A 16851-nucleotide genomic window follows, 5' to 3' on the forward strand; every position below is an offset into this window, starting at 1 on the left:
TATGTATATTAGTCTGAATATTGTATGCAAACTGTATATTTATTTATTTATTTATTTTTAAGCATTTCAGCTCATATAGATAAAAATGAATCTTTTAGTTTTAAAGATAGATAGAAACACTGGTCCATTAGAAGCTATAGTTTTAGTCCACATGTGTTGCAGAGAAACGGAAAAATATAGGAGGGGAGGTAGTTAGCGTCCTTCCTTTTTTCAAAGTTAACGATCTTTTCTTTCTTTTGACTAGGAAACTTTTCGTATTTAGATTCTGCAACGTGTCTCCCGATTCGTATATAAGCGATCCCTGTTCTCTTGGTCAGGGTTGTTCTTTCAGAAACCATTGGATCACATGGCTACATAAGGCCTTCGGTCCTGGGTGGACGTGAATCAACCACTTTTGTTTTTAAGTCAACTTCGAGGACTTTTTTTTTTTGTCAGGGCTATGCAGTAAAAAGACTTGCTGGTTAGGTGGTCTTGCGTACGGCCAAGTAGGGAGATAGGATACATAGTTTAATAATTTAAAATGTTAACTTTTTCTTAAGATATTTTCGATTTTCTTAAGTTTGTTCCCCTGCTAGGAGTTATGTTCAAATATTTAGGTGAGATTTTATTAAGATGAAGGTTTGTTAAACCTTTGGTTAGGTCTTATGAAGGATATTCCCGAACTCAAACGGTTTTGGGTTCGATCCATTTTATGGTTGAGAATTTATTTCTCAGACCTTGCATAGTTTTTACATGTTGTACATTTTGTTTACCTGACTTAACCTGTGTTAGGGATTGGCCCTTGTAAAAGGGTCAAGTTTTCTGGTCTCATTAGTGAGAGACCGATGGATAGGGCACGGCCTACTTTAAGGGCCATTTTCTTGTCTCATAATGAGAGACTGTTTTTTACCTTACCCTCACCTATATCCTCATAAAGATTTTAGCTAGGCATCCCGAACACAGTTTTTCTTGTATACGAGGATTCTGTGTAGCTAGGACAAGCTTTTCTTCAAGTGAGAGAATTGCTTTTAAATTTAAGGCTAAGATGAGCTGTTGCATCAGTGAGGACAGCAATAAGCTTATGCCACAGGACCCCCAACATTTAAAGGACTTTTAGAGGAGTAGAGAATTTACATTAGGAATGTACTGGCTCGGAGCGAGGGCCTATACAGATAGAAACACTTCAGAGTTTGCAGTGAAGACTCTGGGGGAATAACTCTGCGTGTGCGATTACTAAAAACTTCTTATTAGTTTATCTATCTTGGAAATAAAAGGATCAACAAAATAATGGTGTTTTGTCTCTTAAGATATTTTCGATTTTCTTAAGTTTGTTCCCCTGCTAGGAATTATGTTTAGTTAGGTGAGATTTTATTAAGATGAAGGTTTGTTAAACCTTTGGTTAGGTCTTATGAAGGATATTCCCGAACTCAAACGGTTTTGGGTTCGATCCATTTTATGGTTGAGAATTTATTTCTCAGACCTTGCATAGTTTTTACATGTTGTACATTTTGTTTACCTGACTTAACCTGTGTTAGGGATTGGCCCTTGTAAAAGGGTCAAGTTTTCTGGTCTCATTAGTGAGAGACCGATGGATAGGGCACGGCCTACTTTAAGGGCCATTTTCTTGTCTCATAATGAGAGACTGTCTTTTACCTTACCCTCACCTTTATCCTCATAAAGATTTTTAGCTAGGCATCCCGAACACAGTTTTTCTTGTATACGAGGATTCTGTGTAGCTAGGACAAGCTTTTCTTCAAGTGAGAGAATTGCTTTTAAATTTAAGGCTAAGATGAGCTGTTGCATCAGTGAGGACAGCAATAAGCTTATGCCGCAGGACCCTCAACATTTAAAGGACTTTTAGAGGACTAAAGAATTTACATTAGGTATGTACTGGCTCGGAGCGAGGGCCTATACTGATAGAAACACTTCAGAGTTTGCAGTGAAGACTCTGGGGGAATAACTCTGCGTGTGCGATTACTAAAAACTTCTTATTAGTTTATCTATCTTGGAAATAAAAGGATCATCAAATTAATGGTGTTTTGTCTTTAAAATAAAAAAGTCCCTGAATCCGGGAACAAGAATCTCCAGTTAAAACATACCCCTAGATATTGAATAATATTACATACGTATTAATATACTTTTTTATGTGTAGTATATTTATATATAGTGAGTCTTGCCTTAAGGAAAGGGCCGAATCGATAAGTAGGCCAGGTTAAGTCAACTTCGAGGACTTTTTTTTTTTTTTTTTCTTCAGGGCTATGCAGTGAAAGACTTGCTGGTTAGGTGGTCTTGCGTACGGCCAGGTAGGGAGATAGGATACATAGTTTAATAATTTAAGATGTTAACTTTTTTCTTAAGATATTTTCGATTTTCTTAAGTTTGTTCCCCTGCTAGGAATTATGTTTTAATAGTTAGGTGAGATTTTATTAAGGTGATGGTTTGTTAAACCTGTTGGTTAGGTCTTATGAAGGATATTCCCGAGCTCAAACGGTTTTGGGTTCGATCCATTTTATGGGTGAGAATTTATTTCTCAGACCTTGCATAGTTTTACTTGTTGTATATTTTGTTTTCCTGACTTAACCTGTGATAGGGATTGGCCCTTGTAAAAGGGTCAAGTTTTCTGGTCTCATTAGTGAGAGACCGATTGATAGGGCACGGCCTACTTTAAGGGCCATTTTCTTGTCTCATAATGAGAGACTGTTTTTTACCTTACCCTCACCTATATCCTCATAAAGATTTTAGCTAGGCATCCCGAACACAGTTTTTCTTTATACGAGGATTCTGTGTAGCTAGGAGAAGCTTTTCTTCAAGTGAGAGAATTGCTTTTAAATTTAAGGCTAAAATGAGCTGTTGCATCAGTGAGGACAGCAATAAGCTTATGCCGCAGGACCCTCAACATTTAAAGGACTTTTAGAGGACTAAAGAATTTACATTAGGTATGTACTGGCTCGGAGCGAGGGCCTATACTGATAGACAGGGGTGCCCATCCCCCCCCAAAGCTGATGGCGCACTTCCCCCCCAAAACTAATAATCTCTTCCCTCCTCAAAATTCAAGTCCTCTAAAAACAATTGCCCCGTGTAGCAGTAGTTTTTATAGTACTAGTAATTGTTATTTTTGTTGTTTTTATTTCCTGTAGTAGTATTATAGAATGCTTGTAGTAGTAGTAGCGGCAGTAGTAATTATAAAAATGGCATTACTTTTATTAGTAGTCTTGGTAGAGTACAATACTAAATATGTTCTATAAGGATATTGAAGGGTATAAAAACTTCTACACACTGTGTATGACACAGGTATTCTTTTTTTACAATTAGTAGTATTATTTTTTTCTTTACAAAATATTGATATAATTCCCTTGTACATGAAAAGTAAGACGCAAGTTACAAGTTATTGAGTTTGATACCAAAAGAAAATGTTATCCTCGAAATTAGCCTACAAAAAGAAGTGATATCCAACAAAAAACATTCCTGTAAAAGAGCCAAGTACGAGTGGCCTTAAAAAGAATTGAAATCACAAAAATAGGCGCCAAGTTCTGGTGGACAACAGTTACAATCACTCACTGGCTCACTTCAAATTTAGATTTGAAACTTGGCTGTTGTCTGTATGGTTACCACTAGCTCACAATTATGTCAAACTACTTTATAATTTTCAACAGACAACATAGGCAAGTTTCAAATCTAAATTTGAAAGTGATTTCTTGAGTGTTTGTAACTGTTGTTCACCAGAACTTGGCGCCATCCTTTTATATAGCAACTTGCGCGGTACTTCATTCATAGAGTTTCTAAGCAGGGTGTAGGGGGATTCATTCTCGAGATTTAAAACAAAAAAATCGCATCGTGTTCCAATGTTATTCTGACGACAGCAAAATTACTTATTCGACATTAGAGTAAAATTCTTCCCCAATTTTTTTATTTCTCCCAATTTTTTTCTCGATGACACAACTTGCGCCATTCATCCCTCCTGTGGGCGGCCCTTCTATCTTAAAACGAACCAACCTTTCCTTTCATACGGCTACTTGCGCGGTACTTCATTCATCGAGTATCGAAGCAGGGGGTACGGGGGTTCACCCCGGAAATTTTTTGAAAATTAGCTTCTCAAAATCGTGTTTTAATGCTATTCCGACAGTAAAATTGCTAGTTCGAAAGTAGAGTAAAATCCCCCCCAAAATTTTTCTCAATGGCGCAGATTGCGCCATACATCCCCCCTGTGGGCGGCCCTGCTGATAGAAACACTTCAGAGTTTGCAGTGAAGACTCTGGGGGAATAACTCTGCGTGTGCGATTACTAAAAACTTCTTATTAGTTTATCTATCTTGGAAATAAAAGGATCATCAAATTAATGGTGTTTTGTCTTTAAAATAAAAAAGTCCCTGAATCCGGGAACAAGAATCTCCAGTTAAAACATACCCCTAGATATTGAATAATATTACATACGTATTAATATACTTTTTATGTGTAGTATATTGATATATAGTGAGTCTTGCCTTAAGGAAAGGGCCGAATCGATAACTAGGCCAGGTAGTCTCATAAGGAAAGAAGAATTGAAGATTAATTAGATAGTTACGAAAAGATATACTACACCATGCACCAGAGGTGAACGCTCTACCACTGAGCCACCGCGGCCCCAGGCATAGGTTTTGTTTCGAAACTCCAAGGTGGGGGGGCTGGCGAAATGCACCTCAATTCCAACACAGCCGGTCCAGTTTCCTGTTTCTTATTGACCTTGGCAGGCTGCTATCTAACGAAAAAAACTCAAATCACACCACACCGCACTTTATTCCGATTGTAAAGTACATTGGCGAAAATTTGCTGTTTTTCTTGAGGCGTAATCGATATTACCCCGGATGAATTTAAACCCATAAATCTCCCATCCTTCCTTGATCATTTGCCACAAACCGCATGAAAATCGGACTTCAGTTAGAAATTCTAAACCCAAATGAAATCTGTGAGTTCTAAAAGAATCACACTTTATTTTTCAGCAAGACTTGCGTATCATTACATCTGTGAAGTTGCTCCCTCACTTTCAAATTTCGACTCGAAACCAAAATCAATTGTTGGCGCTCCCACTTTGAAATTTCGATTCAAAACTGAAGCCAATCGTTTGTTATTGATTGTTATGAAGAAAAAATAGTCTGTTTCGATAAGCTTCAAGGTTTAAAAACTAAAGTTGGGGCAATTTCACACTGGCCACCGCTTTCAAATTTTGATTCAAAATCAAAATCAATCGTTTGTTTTTCGTTTGTTATTGATTGTTTTGAAGAAAAAATAGTTTGTTTCGAAAAACTCCAAGAGATATTTATAAAACAAAGTTGGTGGCGTGTTTATGGGACGTAGGGGCAGAATATTTAAAAATTTATACCAAAAGTAGAGTACCTTCCATATTTTTATCATTACATTTTCATTGAAATACGTATGCTAACGCGAAAGAGGACTCAAATATTTTCTATAAACCTTCTTCTTCCCGTGCGAAGAACGGCATTTCAGCTAGTATATTTCTTGATTTTCGTCTGTAGTTTAAGTATAAATTCTTAGTTTAAAAGGAATAAAGAATAAATATAAATAGAAAGGAATAAAGATTATCAGTGTTACTTTCATAAATACGTGCTCTCACTTTGCGACTATATTCCCCGAGAAATTGCCTATTACTACTACTACTACTACTACTACTACTACTACTACTAATAATAATAATAATAATAATAATAATAATAATAATAATAATAATAATAATCACTACTGACTTGTTGATTGTGTGGAAAATTCTGCACACCTCTTAGACGATCTTGTAATAAATATATAAACAGGAAATGTGTAAATTTGATTATTTATGCAGACGCTAGATTACTTCCAGGAAACTTCTTCAGTTTCCGGGAAAACCGTGCTATTTTTAAGTACCTTTATTGACGAGAGTTGTTGTTCTAATAACATGTCTTTTTCCTGTCTCTGGCACAATGTATAGCTACTAGAAATTAATAATTCTTTAGTGGATCGATGCATTGCAACTGTAGATAGATTTAGTTTTTTTTTTTTTTTTTTTTTTTTTTTTTTTTTTTTTACGGACTCTGTAAATAGCAGCATACCAAGAGCAGATATCTGAATTGTGGTAAAGGTATCACATACGAAATCATACTGTCTAGTTCACTACGTTTCTGCTTTTCGAATATTTTTATTTGTTTTGAAGATATTATAGAAAAACTAAAATTTGCTGTAGTTTAATTTCGCTGTAGTAAAGACCCTTAAGAGTTTTTTGCAATATATGGACATGATTCAGATAGACTTCTTAGAGGTAAAAGCAGGGATAAAAGTGAGGGTGAACACGGGGGAAGCCCTCCTCCCACCTCAAAAAATATGTATGTCGTCCCCCAAGTTCGTAAAAAAAATTACAATGGCCAAAGATAGGCAGGGGGACATCGTGACGTGATGCAGCTACCGTCCCTCTACCAGAGTTGGCGTGGGTCAATGAAAACTTGACCGACGACTACTGACCCACCACCCACCGTGACCCACTCTGACCCACCATGACCCACTCTCACCCACCACCCACCGTGACCCATCATGACCCACACCCACCATGAACCACTCTATCCATTGTGAACTACTCTGACTCACCAAAATCCATCGCCATCAAACTCTGAACACGATCCACGGCCTCTTCTGTACTGACTAAAGAGTTTACACTTGTAATTAAACAAGACTGTGAAATTGTCACTAATCGGAGTTTGAATTTCTACGGACAATCGCTCAAGCACCACTCTGTTACAATAAGGTTGGATCTGACCTTTACGATACAAAATGGTAAAGTGTTTGTCAGTGAGGAAATTGAAACAGTTCGAGGTGGGAGAAATTAGTGTGTGCCTAAAATATACTTGTACTAAGAAAGTATTCTTGCAAGTGTTAATTTCTCAACGCATTTCAAAAGAAACTTCTATTCACAGGAAAATCCCCTGTACAATATGAAAAAAGGTTATGATTTCTCAGTTCACAGTATTTTTCTCACAAAAGACTTGAAAAATCAGTTTTTCATAATGTATAAACGTGCTCGGCTACCCTATGTCAGAGCATCTCCATAAAGTATGCTCATAATTGTAATTTGTGTAATCAATAAAACACCACATTAAATTTAAGTTACAAATATGCATAATTACAATTATTATGAATATTCATTCAAAGTAGTTTACCTACAGCAAAGTAGAGACTTACTAAAAATTAGGTACAAAGTTGAATAACACAAATAAGCCATTAGTAATACAAGTATACATTTTCCATAACTCGTAATTTTCCACCTTAAAACAAATCTGAAAGCGGGTTTATTTCCTATTGGTAACTTTTTCGTGTTAAATCATCCGCAGCGGAATGGTGTCCATCCTTCAGCCAAGAAATAACTAGCTCGTCTACTTTGAGCTTGTCTAGCGGTGGGCCATTAACATTGATGAACAACTAGTTAGACAATGTTTGAGCACTTGATCTATTTCTAATATACTATCAGTCATCTGTAAATTCATAAGGAGAAATCCCCGTTCGCACTCTGTCGTGGAAATTGATAATACTTCTACCCCATTTCTGCAACTCCTCATCGACAATCTGCTTATTAGACTTAAGTCTGATAACGGTTTTTCTCGGTCAGTTTTGAAATACTCATCTCTCTATCACCATACAACATCTTTTCCATATCGACCATGTTGGTTGGCAATGTCGACTCATGGAGAACAGAAACTTCATCTACCACGTTGGGAATCTTGTGAATAAATTATGAATTAAAGCCTGATAAACTGATGATTTCTTATTTGTTTATAAATTTAACTTTGTAATTACACGTGAAGGTTTGATGCCATTACCAAGTTCCCTCAACTGACTAGAAAGCGAAAGGGAACGAGGTTCCTGGAAAGTGTTCAGAGGTGAATGGGAATTTTCCTCCTTCTTCCCCTTCAATTACCACACTGCTGTTTGCCATATGCCAAATTACGATGAATTTCAATTAAATTATCATAGTATTTCCTTAATGAATTATCGATACTTTTCAGTGGAAAAAAGGATGAAATTTGAAAGTCCCAAATCAAGGTAAGTGACCAACGTAAAGGGGGAAAAAGTGTAAAATTTTCCATATAATTATGCGTACAATCCAAACTAAAAATTTCCGTGTAATTAAGCTTACAGTACAAATTTTATGCCTATTTTTCTCACAACTTTATGGGTTGATTGCCCTGTGCTGTAAGCGCTCCATATAATAAATATAACTTTAGCAATTATTATAGTAGAAAGCAATGGATATTTGAAGCCAAGCACTGCATTTTTTGTTTCTGATTGTTTTTCTTAAATAACATCGATTGTTTTCGATCATTTCTACAAACCAACTCACTACCAATTTTCCATATATAGAAAGTGCCCCCCTCCCCCATACAGGAGAATTTTAAAAAATACTAGGACACATTGTGTTTATTTTCAATAAAGAGTTGATACACTGAATTTCAGCTCCATAAGTGTAATGGCTTGCGAGATACTCATTTTTTTTCGCAAAAATTCGGATCATCACTACCTTCTTAGGATATTATGCATTATAATGAAAGCAATATAACATCCCAGTAACTATATACCAAATGTCATTTCATTTGACTTTGCAATTTGACCGTGATGATCATGTACACATAGTTACATTCAATTTTTATATATATATTACAATTTATATATTACAGTGATTCAAAAATGTATTTTTTTCAGTAGTTAGCTCTTCTAAAAACTCACAGGTCTCGAAAGCCAAGTAGTAAGTCCTATCGCTATTATTACAATTATTTGGTCTAGGAATTAATTCGTGCGGTTGGTACGCACACATTGAAGCTGTAGTACAAACACAAAATACATAAATACCTTAAGAAAAATATTGTCCATCGCTAGCCACCACTTTCGCCCATCTGTCAGGCAATGTACGGATTCCGTGGCGAAAGAAGTCCTCATCCTTGGAAGCGATCCAGTCAGAGACCCATGTTTCGATATCTTCTGAAGAAGTAAACCGCTGTCCAATCAAATCGTTGTTCATGCAATCGAACAAGTAGTAGTCCGAAGGAGCAACGTCTGGTGAATACGGCGGGTGGGGTAAAACTTCCCATCCGACTTTTTCTAAATAGGTTTTGACCAGTTTTGCGACATGTGGGCGAGCGTTATCATGTTGAACAATAAGTTTATCATGTCTGTTCTCCCATTCTGGTCGTGTTCTGGCCAGAGCTTGCTTCAAACGCATTAACTGTCGTCGATAACGTTCTCCATTCATAGTTTCACCCGGTTGCAGTAGCTCATAGTACACCACACCTTTCATATCCCACCATATGCACAGCATAACCTTTGCACAGTGAATATATCGTTTTGGTTGTGATGGACCTGGTTCACCTGGTTTCACCCAGGCCTTTTTTCGTTTAGGGTTCTCGTAATGGATCCACTTCTCATCACCCGTAATAATTCGATGCAGAAACCCCTTTCTGCTCTGTCGTTGAAGCAGCAATTCGCAAATGGTTTTTCGTCTTTCAACGTCTCTGTCTTTCAATTCATGTGGAACCCAATGTGACATCTTTTGAATCATTCCCATGGCTTTCAAGCGTTTGGAGACTGTTGTTTGATCAACGCCTAATGCTGCTGCAAGTTGTTCCTGCGTTTGACACGAATCCTGCTCGAGCAATGCTGTCAATTCTTCGTCTTGACATTTTTTTGGCTGTCCAGCTCGCTCTTGGTCTGCCAAGCCGAAATCACCACTTCTAAACCGTGCAAACCACTTCTGACACGTTCGCTCAGCTAGAGCATGGTCACCATACACTTCCACCAAAATACGATGACTTTCTGTCGCACTTTTCTGCATGTTAAAGTAATGCAGCAGGACACCCCGCAAAAACACTTTATCAGGCACAAATTGCGCCATGTTCACTTAACTACAAACTAGTGTTGTTGACGCTTTAATCCACTGCTCTATACTACGAACGATACGCGATGACAGGGGTTTGCAACACATGTGTGGATACACGGAACTGTGGGACGCTCCGTTCGTTGCGCCATCTCTTGTCCACCCGCACGAATTAATTCCTAGACCAAATAAAAATATCGATATCCAAAAGTGCCTGAAGTTCTTTTTTCACTTGGTTAGATATACTTACCTCAGGTAAGTAGACAGAAACAAATGGAAAAGGTAGGGAAATGAAGGTCTTGAAAGTAAAACGAAGACAAATTTACCAGTCTTCAGAAGATACTGTCTACAATGCAGTGAGCATAGTGGATCGGTAGATCATACTGAGTCGGTGAGTCACAGTGGGTCATGGAGGGTGGTGGGTCGCAGTGGGTCACGGTGGATGGTGGGTCGCAGTGGCTCATGGTGGGTGGTGAGTCACAGTGGGTCGCGGTGGATGGTGGGTCACAGTGTCCCACATGCAGTTGACCCACGACCCACTGACCCATTCAGAAAACTTGATCCACTTAACCCACACCATCTCTGCCCCCACCTTCTCAGATCCATTTTTATCCCTGGGTAAAATATGTCCAAAATGGCAGGGAAAATAAATGAACTTGATTGCCTTAGGTACTGAACGCTTCATTTATGCATGTGCATATTAGGTGAATATCATGTTAATAAGTTTTGATTGATTTCAATTGAAGACTTCGGGACAAAAACCCGTCAAGTCCAAAAAGTGAAAGTGTAAAGGAGATAACTTCATAAGGGTTTCTCGTCATCCGATTTTCTTTAAACTTAACATATATACTAGACCGAAAATAAATCGGCACGTATTTTTTTTCTTTCGGAATATAGGTTAAGGGAGGCAAAGGGCCCCCTTTCCAAAAAGGGTCCCCTTGATTAAAAGGGCCACTTAAAGAAACGAAACTCTGCCGATGCAAAGATGATTTCAAAGTAGGAAATACGGGTTTTCTTCGAAATGAGAAAGAACCTTGCACAATTCTTACGGAAATTGGATTTCGGTGGAATTGCTTGAAACCGTGATATGTTGTAGATATGGTGTTCTTAAGAAAAAGTCTCAACGAGCACAACCACAAATCACTGACCATTTGGCCACCACAGGGCCACTTTTTTGAAAACAGCCGAAGATAACGACATTCTGGATTTCGGTAAAAATGACTGAAATCGTGATATGTTGTAGATATTGTGATCCTGAGAAAAAGTCTTAATGGGCGTAACTGCCAATCACTGATCGTTTGGCCACTACGAGGCCACTTTTTTGAAAGCAGTCGAAGATAGTGATATTCTGGATTTTGATGAAAATGACTGGAAGTGTGATATGATGTAGATGTTATGATCCTGTGAAAAAGTCTCGATAAGCACAACCACCAACCAATCACTGACCATGTGGCCACTACAGGGCTACATTTTTGAAAACAGCAGAAGGTAACGTTATTCTGGACTTCGGTGGAATTGCTTAAAACCGTAATATGCTGTAGATATTGTGATCCTGAGAAAAAGTCTCAATTTTCACAACCATCCATCACTGACCGTTTGGCCACTATAGGACCACTTAAAAAAAAAGAGAGAGAGAGAGAGAGAGAGAGAGAGCTGAAGGTAATGGTATTCTGGATTTCGGTGAAATTGCTTGAAACCGTGATATGTTGTAGACATTGTGATCCTGAGAAAAACTCTCAATGGAGACAACCACCAATCAGTGACCATTTAGCAACTGCGGGACTACATTTTTTAAAATAGCAGAAGGTAAGAATACTCTAAAATTTTGGTAGAATTGTATGAAACCCTGAAAAATCATATCCCACAACCCGGAAAAGGGATGGGGAGAGTAGCGGCGGATATCATTTAAGCATAGACAACATTCAGATGTTCATCTTACAGGACAAAGGAAAGCCCTGAAAAGCCCTAGACAATTTTTCTCAGAATCACGACATTTACACAACATATCCCAGTTTCATTCATTTACACCGAAAGCAAAAATATTGTTACACCCGGTTGTTTTAAAATATCAGGACTTGTAGTGACCAAACGGTCATAATTTGATGGTTGTGTCCATTAAGGTTTTTTCTCATGATGAGGAGATCTTCAACATACCTAAGTTTTACTCAATCTTACCGAAATCCAAAACATCATTGTGCTCGGCTGCTTTTAAAAAAGTGGCCTCGTAGTGGCCAAACAATCAGTGTTCGGTGGTTATGCCCATTAAGGGTCTTCACCACAGCGAAATTAAACTATCGCTAATTTTAGAGTTTCCCTGTAATATCTTCAAAACAAATAAAAATTCGAAAAGCAGAAACGTAGTGAACTAGACTGTTTTTGGTGCAACGTTTAGTGCCATATATTTGTATTACATAGCATATTTGAGTACGCCAGATTATAATTGTGTGATTTTATTTTATGATGCTTAAGGGCTTTATACTCGTGTAAGAGTTATTGTCTCTAAAGGTAACTATGATTTATTCACTTCGATTTTAAATGTATTTTGTTCCATGTGTATTTTGTTATGTAAATGTGATGAACAGTAAATGAACACATTGAATATTCATTATCCGTAAATAGTATATTCTGAGATAATTCATTAGTTTCGGTATTCCGCTACCTTTATGATAGAAAGCGAGCTGTTAAGGATTCGAAGACCTTTTTGGCAAAGTAGTTGTAACAACATTCATTAAAGTAATTCATTTCGTGTGAAATACGACTCTTGGTTACAGAAGAAAGGAATGTGAACTTACGAATAAAACAAAACTTATTGTTCTGACAAGGTGAGACAATTCCTTAACTCGCTGCGAACAAAACAATCGATTGTTTTATTATAGTTGGTAAGATCGTGACAAGATTATTGCCTTTGTCCTCACTTTTTTTTAAAATTTTAAATCAATGAAAAACCTTGTCTCAACGGAACTGTAAAATTCTTTAGATAGATACTTAAACAATAAAGGAAATATTAAAATTTAATTATTAAATCAATATTTAAATTTTTTGGTGTATTAATGTTGCAGATTTTCAACCAGATGAGTCATTTGAAAGCAAAGAAACTATTGTGTGTGTGTGCCTTTATAAAGTGAATTCAGTATATACGTTTTGTGTCTTGTTTATGTTTAGGACAGCTTCACAGCTCTAAGGATCTAGAGTTCAGTTCCCGGTAGGAACTTCTTTTTCTTATTTTATTCGTGCTTTAGAAATTTTCTTGTGTACTTAATAGAAAGTTTTGTATCTGGAGCATTGATTACAAATTTTTGGTAATTTATGATTATTATTTTTTAAATTTTATTTCTTTAACATTTGTTTATTTTATTTAAAAAAATTCAATATTTTTGCGCTAGTTTGTTTCTTCAGTTTGCTAGTCTCGTTCAGGGATGGCCACTAAATTGTAGATACAGTTCTTTTTCGCAGTTAGATTACTTACCCGCTGTCATTCCTAATTAGCTTTAAAACTAGGAGACAAGATGTTTTAAAATATCAAATTGGCTACCCAGCCAGAATGCAAGCATGTGACGTTTTGTTTAGCATAGACTTTAGACCAGGGATGCAAATAAGCAACAAAATTTTACTAGCCCAAGAAATAAGCTTTTAGCCTACATCCCACAATATAAAATCACTTACTTCCTTCGGTATGATATTAAATACTCGCCCGCACCGATGAACCACTCGCCCCGGGCGAGTGGGCGAGTGGTTATTTACATCTCTGCTTTAGTCACAATCATACTTGGGGGGTCAAACGAGAGGACATAAACATCAACTGTTAAATATGGTGGAAGCTTTCCCCGTAAGGGGGAAGGCAGTGATGAAAAATTTTCCGATTCATAAAAACATACTCCACTCATTCCTACATCATTGTTTAGCAGTAAAATTTATTAGTAATAAATATTGTCTGAAAAAAAGTTTCATGAAGTGAAAATCTAACGATTCTTCATTTCTGCAGAAATACTTCAAAATCTTCAATGTGTTCTTCCCTCAGAATTAACCTTTGATTTACCAAAATCATATTTCGTCAGTTTAATATGCGTAAGACGAAGTTTTCTCTTAGCTTTACTACTTTTCTGGATTTACATACTTGTAATATATATAAATAAGTAGAGATAATATAAAGTACCTCATGTAAATATTTGACTACCCAAAATTCCAGTTTAAGTAACTCTTGAAAACGAATACTGAACATTTATTTATTCATATATTCATTCCGAAGGGAAAGTAAAATGTAACTAATTAGCAAATATATATACTTGTTTTTTGTTATATTTGTACTTGTTCCATCGAATAGTTATTACTTCTAATACATTTTTTTATACATAATACAATACAAATATTTGCTCTAAGATATTGATTATACAAAACTCCAATATTGAAGTTATAATTTACGAGTGTTAAACACAATAAAGTATAAGCATTTCTTCTTATTTTCTCTTACAAAAATAATCTTCATAAGGAACTTTTATGTAGTTATTTCATTATATGTGAAAAAATACAAGAATTTTCTGTTTTTGAAATAACATAAATTCACAACGGTTTCTTTCCGCTTTCTTGTTATGTTTTAAACAACGTGGTGGGATATTTGTATTCTACGAACTTGTACTCTCGTACTCTGCAGAGGAATAAAACTTTCCGATTCACAAAAAGATTTATTTTTTGCTTCAAAGTGATTAAAGTTTTCCGACTCATAAAAAGTATTTGATTTTTTCCATACACGACAGAACATTTTTCGATTCCTGAAAAATTATTTCACTTTTTGGATCAAAAGATCCAATATATTTCAGGCAAAAATTTTCTTGTAGGATTTATATCTGGAGAGGTACTTACCAAAACTATAATTTAACTCAGTATGATGTGTTTATTCCGTAAAAATTACGAAAACTTGATTTAGGGGCCATTCAAAAATTTTGTATTCCCTGATCAAAAAATCTAATATTTTTCATTCAATCAAAACTTTTCTTTTGCGCCTTATATCTGGAAAACTACATATAGTGTAGCCAAACCCAAACGATCACTTAACTCAGTATGATGTGCTTATTCCGTTAAAAAAAAAAAAAAAAAGAAAAGAAAAGAAACGAAAACTCGATTAAAGTTTCGTTAAAAAATTTTGTGGCCCCTGATCCAAAAACTAATTATTGGTCAAGATTGCAATCTTTTGATCGTTTTCTGGATCGTTCCTAAAATTCTTGGTCAAGATTGCAATCTTTTGATCAAATTTTTGGACCTTCCTAAAATTCTTGTTCCTACATAGTACTGGAAATTTTCTGAGCCATGAGAATTTTCGGATTCTTTAAACGATCTTTCACTTTTTAACATTTCTATACATGGATTCAATCAATTTTATGGTTAATAAGGAATTGTTACTTGATCACTGTTCAGAACGGAAAATTTTCCGGAAAAATATAGCGGAAAATTTTCCACCTCACATCACTAGGGGGAGGGCTAAAATAAATAAATATACATATACTTGATGTAAGTGAGATTAGTCACTTGATATTAATAGTATTTAATATAAACAATTTGACAAAATGGTGAAGCCTTGTGAGCTTGAATTACCTACAGTAATTTAAAGAGCAAAAGGACAGTTTTGTTATCACGTGCACTACATACTCTAGAGTGCTGTGCTCAGATATCACACACAGAAGCCGAACAGAACAGACAAGTAGAATTTGAATGGGTTTGTTCTGAACAGAGATGGAGTGGGTCAGTGGGTCAAGTTTTCTCCCACCACCCACCATGACCCACTGCGACCCACCACCCACCGTGACCCACTGCGACCCACCGACTCAGTCTGACTTACCGACTAACTCTGCTTACTGCATTGTAGATAGTATCTTCTCAAGACTGGTAAATTTGTCTTGGTTTTACTTTCAAGACCTTCATTTCCCTTCCTTTTCCATTTGTTTCCGTCTACTTACCTGAGGTGAGTAGGCTGTATCTAAGTGAAAAAAGAACTTCAGGCACTTTTGGATTTGATATTTGTAATTGTAATAATAGCAATAGGACTTATACTACTACTTGGCTTTCGAGGACTGTCAGTTTCTAGAGAAGCTAACTACTGGAAAAATACATTTTTCAATCACAGTAATGTGTAAAGTATTATTTAAAAAATTGAATGTAACTATGTGTGCCTGATCATAACGGCCAAATTATAAAATCAAATGAAATGACTTTTGGTATATAGTTAGGCCTTAATCCAAACTGGGATGTTATATTGCTTTCAATATAATACACATCCCAAAGAGGTAGTGAGGATCCGAATTTTTGCGGAAAAAAAATGAGTATCTCGCAAGCCGTTAAACTTACGAAGCTGAAGTTCAGTTAACTCTTTATTAAAAATAAACAGAATCTGTCCTAGCATTTTTTAAAAATTCTCCTTTATGGGGGTGGGGTGGGGGTGAATTAAAAATTATCTTCACTTTCTATATTTGGAAAATTGGAAATGAGTTGGTTTGTAAAAATAATCAAAAACGATCGATATTAGTTAAGAAAAAAATTCAGAAACAAAAAATACAGTGCTTCGCTTCATATATCCATTGCTTTCTACTAGCACAGGGCAATTAATCCATAAAGTTGTGAGAAAAATAGGTATAAAATTTGTACTGTAAGCTTAAATACACGGAAATTGTAGTTTGGATTGTATGCATAATTATATGGAAAATTTTACACTTTTTTCCTTTACGTTAGTCTACTTACCTTGATTTGGGACTTTCAAATTTCATCCCTTTTTCCACTAAAAAGTATCTATAATTCAACAAGGAAATAATTATACTATGATAATTTAATTGAAATTCATCGTAATTTGGCCCACAACAAGCAGCAGTGTGGTAATTGAAGGGGAAGAAGGGTGAAATTCCCAGACACCTCTGAACACTTCTCTGAAACCTCGTTTTCTTTTGCCTTCTAGGGGAGAGGGAACTTGGTAATGACATGAAACTTTCATGTGTAATTACAAAAACTCAA

This window comes from Thermobia domestica, chromosome 7, assembly GCF_964235325.1.
Source record: "Thermobia domestica chromosome 7, izTheDome1.hap1.1, whole genome shotgun sequence".
In the NCBI taxonomy this organism is placed as follows: Eukaryota; Metazoa; Arthropoda; class Insecta; order Zygentoma; family Lepismatidae; genus Thermobia; species Thermobia domestica.